This window comes from Otolemur garnettii, unplaced genomic scaffold, assembly GCF_000181295.1.
Source record: "Otolemur garnettii isolate 467f Iridium unplaced genomic scaffold, OtoGar3 scaffold00038, whole genome shotgun sequence".
Lineage (NCBI taxonomy): Eukaryota > Metazoa > Chordata > Mammalia > Primates > Galagidae > Otolemur > Otolemur garnettii.
Window position 1 is genome coordinate 8,692,754 of NW_003852433.1, and position 9,620 is coordinate 8,702,373.

At 41.1% G+C, this 9,620-nt stretch overlaps 1 pseudogene; it reads left to right on the forward strand.

The window, feature by feature from the left end:
* The first annotated feature begins 7,148 nt into the window (after window positions 1-7,148).
* Window positions 7,149-7,738, forward strand: LOC100942825 (annotated as a pseudogene).
* The last annotated feature ends 1,882 nt before the right edge of the window (window positions 7,739-9,620 follow it).

A 9,620-nucleotide genomic window follows, 5' to 3' on the forward strand; every position in this document is an offset into this window, starting at 1 on the left:
GACTACAGGTGCCCACCACAACACCCGGCTAGTTTTAGAGATGGGGTCTCTCTCTTGCTAGACTGGTCTGGAACTGGTGAGCTCAGGCAACCCACCCGTGTTGGCCTCCCAGAATGCTGGAATTACAGGCAGGAGCCACCTCATCTGGCCTTCAAGTTGATTTTTAGGCAAAAAATATTAACTTGAGTGTGTGGTGCTCACTCGTATCAATCTTTAACGGAGACCTTCCCTTGCCTGGTGTAGGGGAGTGCCTTCTCTGCTACCCAGTAGATGAGCTGAAGCCTCATCTTGCCCCTGTCCCACTACACTACACAGTATGAGTCCCTTAGGTCTATCCCTTGCCAGTATCCCTGCCCAACTTTTCCAAGTGAGAGCTCCCATCTCCCCCAGATTTCCCGAATCTCTCAAGTCCGGCTGCCTTGTTATTTCTGCCCATTATTCCCTGACCACTATTATTTTCAGCCCTGGACCCATTTTCCTCTTTCTAATTAGGCATCTGCAGTTTTCCTCTTAATGATAAAACGTACAGATTCATGAGGCTGGTGCAATGCATCAGGCCTGTAATCCTAGCGCTCTGGGAATCCAAGGCAGGAGGATTGCTTGAGCTCAGGAGTTTGAGACCAGCCTGAGACAGAGTGAGACCCATAGCCTGAGGCAGAGTGAGACCCATATCTCTACTTAAAATGAAAAAATAAGCTGGGTGTTGTGGCAGGTGTGTGTAGTCCCAGCTACTTGGAGACTGAGACAGGAGGATCACTTGAACTCTAGATTTTGAAGTTGTGAGCTAGGCTGATACTCTAGCCTGGAAGAGACTGAAAGGGACTCTGACTAAAAAAAAAAAAAAAGAGTATAGACTCATGAGCCTGTATTAGAATCCCAGTTCTGTCATTTACAAGTTGGATGCCTGTAATCCTAGCACTCTGGGACACCGAGGCACGTGGATTACTTGAGCTCAGGAGTTTAAGAACAGCTCGAGCAAGACCCCATCTCTAAAAATAGCCGGATGTTGTGGCTGGTGCTTGTAGTCCCAGCTACTCAGGAGGCTGAGACAAAAGGATTGCTTGAGCCCAAGAGTTTGAGGTTGCTGTGAGCTATGATGCCATAGCAGTCTAATGAGGGTGACACAGTAGAGAGAGAAGCAGACCTTCCTGATGTGTGTAGAAAATAATTGCATAGGCTGGGCATGGTCTATAGGTTCAGGTCTATAATCCTAGCACTCTGGGAGGCCAAAGCGGATGGATTGCTTGAGCTCATGAGTTCAAGACTAGCCTGAGCAAAATTTTGAGACCCCCTTTTCTACTAAAAATAGAAAAACTGAGGCCAGAGGATTGCTTGAGTTGCAGTTGGAGGTCACTATGAGCTATGATGCCACAGCACTCTACCCAAGGCAACAGCTTGAGATTCTGTCTCAAAAATAATAATAATAATAATTGTATAGAACAAAGCTGTATGCATGTTTCATCACACCTTTGCATTTACAAAAAAATCAGGAATTTGCAAAGACTTATATTTGAGAAGATATTTAAAATCACCCAATTAAAAGAAGAAATGGCAAAGACTCAAAAACTGGTTATAGAATTTAATTGAAGAAAAATGAAAAGAAAAAAACATCAAAGGCATAAATCTGCATTTCCCTGGGGTCTCAAGTGAGTGATTCAGCTTTTTTTTTTTTTTTATTTTAGTAAGTGGGTCAGAAAACTGCTAATCCTGTAATGATTTTCTTCAACTGCACCCAGCTGGTAGATTTATTTCTTGCCGATCTAAAAAAAAACAAACATGTTAAAATTGTCAGAGTTGATGTCAACCCAATAATGAAATTGCTTTGTTTATCAACCATGAATGCTGCGTTTATTTTCTTAACTGAAAATCTGTCCTTTTAATTGGCACATAGTGACAATATTTTTTTGTGGCTTTACTTTGAAATGCTGTGTTCTATGTTGCACAATTTGATGGTATAGCTGATACAGTGGCACTATATAAAAGAGAGTATCAGAATGAAATTCAATAGGACAAACCTTTTGCACCACAAGAGGACAAATACAGGAGCTGATCTATTGGTTTTATGAAAACAGATCAAGTTTAAAAACACAAGCCATGACTCAGCATGGAAAGGCTTTTTTTTTTTTTTAAAGTTGTGGTAAAATACACATAACGTGAAATTTACCATGTTGACCATTTTTAAGTGTATAGTTCAGTATTAAGTATATTCACACTGTTGTGTAACCATCACTGCCATCCATTCAGAGAACTCTTTTTATCTTGCAGATCTTAATTTCTGTTTCTTTTAAGCAGTAAACGCCCTGTTCCCTTTTTCCTCCAGCCCTGGCAACAATCATTCTATTTTCTGTCTCTAGGAATGTAACTACTCTAGGTATCTCAAATAAGTAGAATCACACTTAGCATAATGTCTTGTAGGTTCATCCATATTGTAGCATATGTCAGAATTTCTTTGCTTTTTAAGGATAAATAATATTCCATTGTATCTAAATACTGTATTTTGTTTATCCATTCATTCATTGATAGACACTTGAGTTGCTTTCACCTTTTTTCTGGTGGGAATAATGCAGCTATGAACACAGGTGTTCAAACATCTCTTTGAGTCTCTGCTTTTATTTATTTATTTATTTATTTATTTATATTTGGAGACAGAGTCTCACTTGGTAGAGTGCCGTGGCATCTTAGCTTATAGCAACTTCAAACTTCTGGGCTCAAGAGATTCTCTTGCCTCAGCCTCCCAAGTAGCTGGGACTACAGACATCTGATACAATGCCTGGCTATTTTTAGAGACGGGGTCTCACTCTTGTTCAGGCTGGTCTTGAACTCGTGAGCTCAGGCAATCCACCTGCCTCAGTCTCCCAAATGCTGGACTTACAAGCATGAGCCACTGTGCCTGGCCGAGTTTCTACTTTCAATTCTTTTGGGTGTATACCAAGAGGTAGAATTGACTATAGTCCCAGGTACTCAGGAGACTGAGGCAAGAGGATTGCTTGAACACAAGAGTTCAAGCAAGGTTGCTATGAGGTAAGACAACACTCTACCAAGGTGGACAAACTGAGATTCTGAAGGAAGGAAGGGAGGGAGGGAGGGAGGGAGGGAAGGGGAAAAAAAAGGCATATTGTTTTCCATAGTGGCAGAAGAAATATTTTAAAATTGGCTAACATGGGGATGCATTCATTCATTCCTTTGCTCCCATTCTTTCAACAAACATTACTGAGGATTTGTGTAATGACTGTAAAAAAAAAGCCATACTGTTTTCCATAGTGGCAGAAGAAATATTTTTAAATTAGCTGACATGAGGATGCATTCACTCATTTGTTCACTCCCATTCTTTCAACAAACATTACTGAGGATTTGTGTAATGACTGTGCTAGGTTCCCTGAAGTTTATAAATAGGATTATTTTGGTGGTACAAAAGAAAGAGATCTATAAAATAAATGTACAATATATCAGAGATAAAATATATAAAATAAATATACAATATATCAGAGATACAATCACTCTTAAGCCACAACAAGGTTTGAATTAATTCAAGGGTTCAGTACAATTTAAACATTTTTTTTTTCTATCAGAGGGGATTTGGTTTATTTGAAAGAACAGCAAAAGAAGCATTAAGAGATAAATATTGGGCTCGGCGCCTGTGGCTCAAGCGGCTAAGGCGCTGGCCACATACACCTAAGGTGGTGGGTTCGAATCCCTAGCCCGGGCCCGCCAAACGACAATGATGGCTGCAACCAAAAAATGGCCAGGCATTGTGGCAGGCGCCTGTGGTCCCAGCTACTTGGGAGGTTGAGGCAGGAGACTCGCTTGAGCCCAGGAGTTGGAGGTTGCTGTGAGTGTGATGCCATGATGCCATGGCACTCTACCCAGGGGGATAGCTTGAGGCTCCATCTCAAAAAAAAAAAAAAAAAAAAGAGATAAATATTGGGAGTCCTATTAAAACATGACTCAGCAATGGACATTTAGTATTACTGACTCTTTGATGAGGCCATCCCCAAGAAGGACAGAATATATCTAAAAAGCTAGTCTTAAGGGATTTTTTTTTTAGCTCATTCATCTAACTCTCTTTGTTCTAATTATATGCTTCTTATTAAGCTGTGTTCTGATTGTGGTTGGCTTCTCTGCCTACAAAGGGAGAATGCTTTTGGCTCTGCCAGCATTAGAATTTTGGTTTTCAAGAGCTTACATTTTTTTAGCACAAATTAATAATTTGGATCCTGGCTTTCTACTAAATACTGGGTTTAGTAAGCCCTAATTAATGTGAGTCCAACTCTAAAACACGGACTTACTCTTGATGTGCTAGCAAAATCAGATTTCTGAGCCTTTCAGATTAGGGCCAGGCACATAACAAGCACCATATAACTGTTGAATCTTTTTCGTGGTGGGACATTCTCCAAGCTATTATTACCTTATGAAATCCCTTGGTAAAGAAAGTCTGGCCTCATAGAGTACATAGGTTTCTTTTCTAATGAAATATGCATAATTCCTTTTCTTTGTGTGTGTGTGTGTGTGTGTTTTTTCCCCATTAAGAGACAGGATCCAGCTATGTTGCCCAGGCTGAAATGTGGTGGCCTCATTATAGCTCACTATAACCTCAAACTCCTGGGCTCAAGCAGTCCTCCTGTTTCAGCTTCTCCACATATGGTGGAGTGCAATGGTGTCATCATAGCTCACTGTAGCCTCAAATTCCTGGGCTCAAACAATCCTCCCACTTCAGCCTCCTGAATAGCTACAAGTGTGCACCACAATGCTCAGCTCACATAACTCCTATTCTCAAAGTACAAGTGAAGTTGTCAAGGATGTATCTTGAGTGTCTTCTCATCTTTTCTTTCAGTGCCCCTTCTCTTGCTTCCAAGCATTGTACATCATCCAGATTTTCTACTATGGTGAGACAATGCCAGCCCATGGAGCACCCAAGGATCTGGCCTTCCCATAATCCAGTAGAGTTACTATAGCTGATATGAGAAATTTATTGCTGCCAATGCATTATCATGACAGCTAATGACTATGGATTATATATGCATATGTTTTAACCTTTCTGGAAGTTTACTGCCAATATCCATAAAGGAATGCTCTCAAGTTGTAGAATTTAATCGACTGAGAGAGGCCTATAAAAACAAAACTTTTGAGTCCTATGAGACCAGTTTGATATTACTTGGTTTATTGTTTTTTCCATTGTTCCCTTCAAGAATTCTGGGCCCATGACAGGAATACCTGCTTACCTGCTGCACTTATGTATGACCTCGAGGGATTTTGTGCAATCTTTGGGGGTTTGGGTGAGACTAGGGAAATTCTAGGGCTAAGTTAGGGGTTTAGGTGTAGATGAGCCACTGAATAGTACGTTTAAGTAAGCAAAGTTCAGGTTCAAGGGCTGAAGAATAGCATGAAATGAAGTTCATCAAAGCCTAGGGCAGACACTGCTTTTTCTGAAGCAAAACTAGTCTTGGCCCAGGGGAACTGAAACAAGGATCTGGACTAGTCACCAATCACTTTACTACTTCTAATTATGTGTTAATACAGTATATGACATCCAGCCTAGCTGATGGTTTAGAGAGTCACAAAATATGGCTAAATAATTGGTAAATAGAACTTAACAAAGAAAATTTGAGTGAATAGGACTATTTAACCTGCAAGAAGTAATAATATACTCTGTTATTTTACAGAAGGTGGTTATCAATCACTCTGTAAGCACTCTGAAGGATTTTCTTAAATTTCAGAGAACACTTTTTGAAAATGCTGGTTGCCAGATTCTGGGATCATTTACTGATTTTGCAGGCTCTGGATTGCTTTTAAAAACTGGGTGGTGGGCGACTCCTGTGGCTCAGTGGGTAGGGTACTGGCCCCATATACCAAGGGTGGCGGGTTCAAATCTGAAACTGGCCAAACTGCAACAAAAAAAAATAGCCGAGCATTGTAGCAGGTGCCTGTAGTCCCAGCTACTTGGGAGGCTGAGGCAAGAGAATCGCCTTAGCCCAGGAGTTGGAGGTTGCTGTGAGCTGTGATGCCACAGCACTCTACTGAGAGTGACAAAGTGAGACTCTATCTCTAAAAAATAAATAAATAAATAAATAAAACTGGGTGGTAATCTAGAGTGTGGTGTAAATAGGATGATTTAGGTGTGGTTCCGATGAACATCCAGATATAAACAAATGATACACAAATGAGCTTATCCCTTTATTGTAATTAACCATAAAAAGAGAACTTTAATCTGGGTTAATTTAAGCTCATCTTCTATGTCAGTCACTTATGCCATAGTATAATAATATTTTCAGAATGTTTTGCACTTAATTTAACATTTAGGTTATTATGGTAAGTGGGCTTCTTTGAGATGTCTAAAAATATACATGGATGGTTTATTTCAGCTGTTAGAAGTTTGGAAGTGAAAAGTGATTATGCAGTTTTTATATCAAAGATAGCTGTAGCTTCCATGATAAAAATTACTTTTCTTTTCACACAAACAGAATGTTACTTAGAGTCTAAGAGGAATTCTCCAGGATGCAAGCTAGTTTGCAGAATCCCATTAGATTCTTAAGTAATGGATATTTAAAATTCAAAATGACCACAAACTGTTGCTATAGCAAATGAACCCTAAATCATTCCCTAGGGCTGGGGAAGATATTCTATATTGAAGCTACCTGGAGAAGAATAAAAAGTATATCGCTTATATGGGCCCAGGCCCCCAACCTCACTTACCTTTTATTCACTTTTCCCTTGAAGTTATGGGTGACTGGGACCCAAATATAGTAACTAAGGAAAAAGAATAGAAATATTAAATGAGGAAATTGAGTACAGTGTCAGATCAGGACCAGCTATCTTAGTAATGTAGCAAGATTTTATACCAGTGGTTCTCAACCTTCTTAATGCCGTGACCTTTTATTACAGTTCCTCATGTTGTGGTGACCCCCAACCATAAGATTATTTTCGTTGCTACTTCATAACTGTAATTTTGCTACTGTTATGAATCGTAATGTAAATATTTAATATACAGGAGATACCCAAAGGGGTAGTGACCCACAGGTTGAGAACCGCTGTTTTATATGATCAGAAACTTGGAAACATATTTTTCAACTTGGCTTTGGTATTTGTGTTTATCACTATAATTTCTTTTGAAAATTACAGATGGTCTGGCGGCAGCCATCAGGTGAGCCAAGATGGGTGCATACAAGTACGAGGAGCTGTGGAGGAAGCAGCAGCCTGATGTGATGCGCTTTCTTCTGAGAACTGCCAGCTCTCTGCGCTCCACAGGCTCCCTGCCCCACCAGGCCGGATAAAGCGCGCAGACTGGGATACAAGGTTAAGCAAGGTTATGTCATATACAGGATTTGTGTGCAACGTGGTGGCCGCAAATGCCCAGTTCCTAAGGGTGCAACCTATGGCAAGCCTGTGCATCATGGTGTTAACCAGCTGAAGTTTGCTCGAAGCCTTCAGTCTGTTGTTGAGGGGTGAGCTGGACACCACTGTGGAACTCTAAGAGTCCTGAATTCTTACTGGGTTGGTGAAGATTAGACGTACAATTTTTTTGAGGTTATCCTCATTGATTCGTTCCATAAAGCTATCAGAAGAAATCCTGACACCCAGTGGATCACCAAACCAGTCCACGAGCACAGGGAGATGCGTGGGCTGACATCTGCAGGCCGGAAGAGCCTCGGCCTTGGAAAGGGCCGTAAGTTCCACTATTGGTGGTTCCTGCTCTGCAGCTTGGAGAAGACGCAATACTCTCCAGCTCCACTGTTACGGCTAATATAAGTAATGTTTGTAAAATTCATAACCTAATAAACAATTTAGGACAGTAAAAAAAGAAAAAGAAAATTACAGATGATCTCACCTTTGCTAAAGGAAAAAGGGAAAGAGAGTCTTAAATTTGTCAATGGTTAGGCTAATTTTTATATTTTATTTTATTTTATTTTATTTTGAGACAGAGTCTCCCTCTGTTACCCCAGGCTGGAGTGACCTGGCATCAACCTAGCTCACAGCAACCTCAAACTCCTGAGCTCAAGCAATTCTCCTGCCTCAGCCTCCCCAGTAGCTGGGACAACAGGAATCTACCTGCCTCAATGCCTGGCTAACTTTTCTATTTTTCATAGAGAAAGGGTCATGTTCTTGCTCAGGCTGGTCTCAAACTCTTGAGCTCAAGGGGTCCTCCCACTTTGGCCTTCCAGAGTTTTATAGACATGAGCCACCATGCCCAGCCTAAGCTAATGCTTAAAGGGATAAAGTCAGAGATATTCTGGGGGTCATCAGGCTAATCATGTAAGGTACAAAACTGAGAATGGATATAGCATCACATACAACAGCTTTCACAAAAATGGATATCCCAAGAAGATAAAGTTACCAAGATTGGTATTCTACAGCTCAGTAAAAATTAAAGCACAACACTTTTGGGGGTTGATTGATCTTTTCTTTCTTCTTTCTTTCTTTTTGAGACAGAGTCTTACTATTTTGCCCTCGGTAGAGTGCTGTGGCGTCATAGCTCACAGCAACTTCCAACTCTTGGGCTTAAGCTATTCTCTCGCTTCAGCCTCCCAAGTAGCTGGGACTACAGGCACCCACCACAATGCTCAGCTATTTTTTTATTGTAGTTGTCATTGTCGTTTGGCAGGCCCAGGCTGTGTTTGAACTTGCCAGCTCTGGTGTATGTGGCTGGTGCCCTAGCCACTAAGCTACAGGCACCGAGCCTGATTGATCTTTTGAGAACACATTCTTGGGAGGCCCAGCATAGTCATCTATTCTTATTTCAAATGACAATTAAAAAAGAGTCTGTAGTGTGAAGATCGTTCTGTTATTTATTTTGTAGCCTCCTTCCCAACCACCCTTGGTACAGTTCTGCTATTTTAGGAAGCATGCATACAGTTTTGCCATTAATGTATTCAGTATCAATTATCCACTTGCACAGAACTCTGTGTGGGTGAATTGCAGAGTTGAGAATTTCCTTAAGCAAATGAATTCTGAGGTTTTAAGTTTACTTTGATCACTTTCCCATTCTAGCTGGCTACCTACAGTGAAGTGAAAAGCTCAGAAGATCTGATGCTACTTTTAACTTTTGTTTTGAGTCATGCTGATTAAGTTGAACCTTAACAAAAACAGAAGAAATAAACTGGCTTGGCACCTATATCTCAGTGGTTAGGATGCCAGCCATATGCAGCAGTGCTGGTGGTTTCAAACCCGGCCAGGTCGTGCTAAACAACGACAACAATAACAACAAAAATAGCTGGGTGTTGTGGCAGGTGCTGGCTACGTGGGAGGCTGAGGCAAGAGAATAGCTTAAGCCCAAGAGTTAGAGGTTGCTGTGAGCTGTGATGCCATAGTACTTTATCGAGGGCAACATAGTGAGACTCTGTCTCAAAAAAAAAAAAAATAAATAAAGCAAATCAGTCACGGCTCCACTTCTAATTTTCTTGCTATTTCTACCACCTCAGCCTAGGCCCATAGTCAAGACACCATTATCTACTCAGACTCCACTTGGTATTGAAAGGCAGAACTACGGCTCAGCGCCTGTGGCTCAACCGGCTAAGGCGCCAGCCACATACACCTGAGCTGGTGGGTTTGAATCTAGCCTGGACCCACCAAACAACAATGACGGATGCAACCAAAAAAAATAGCTGGGCGTTGTGGTGGGCGCCTGT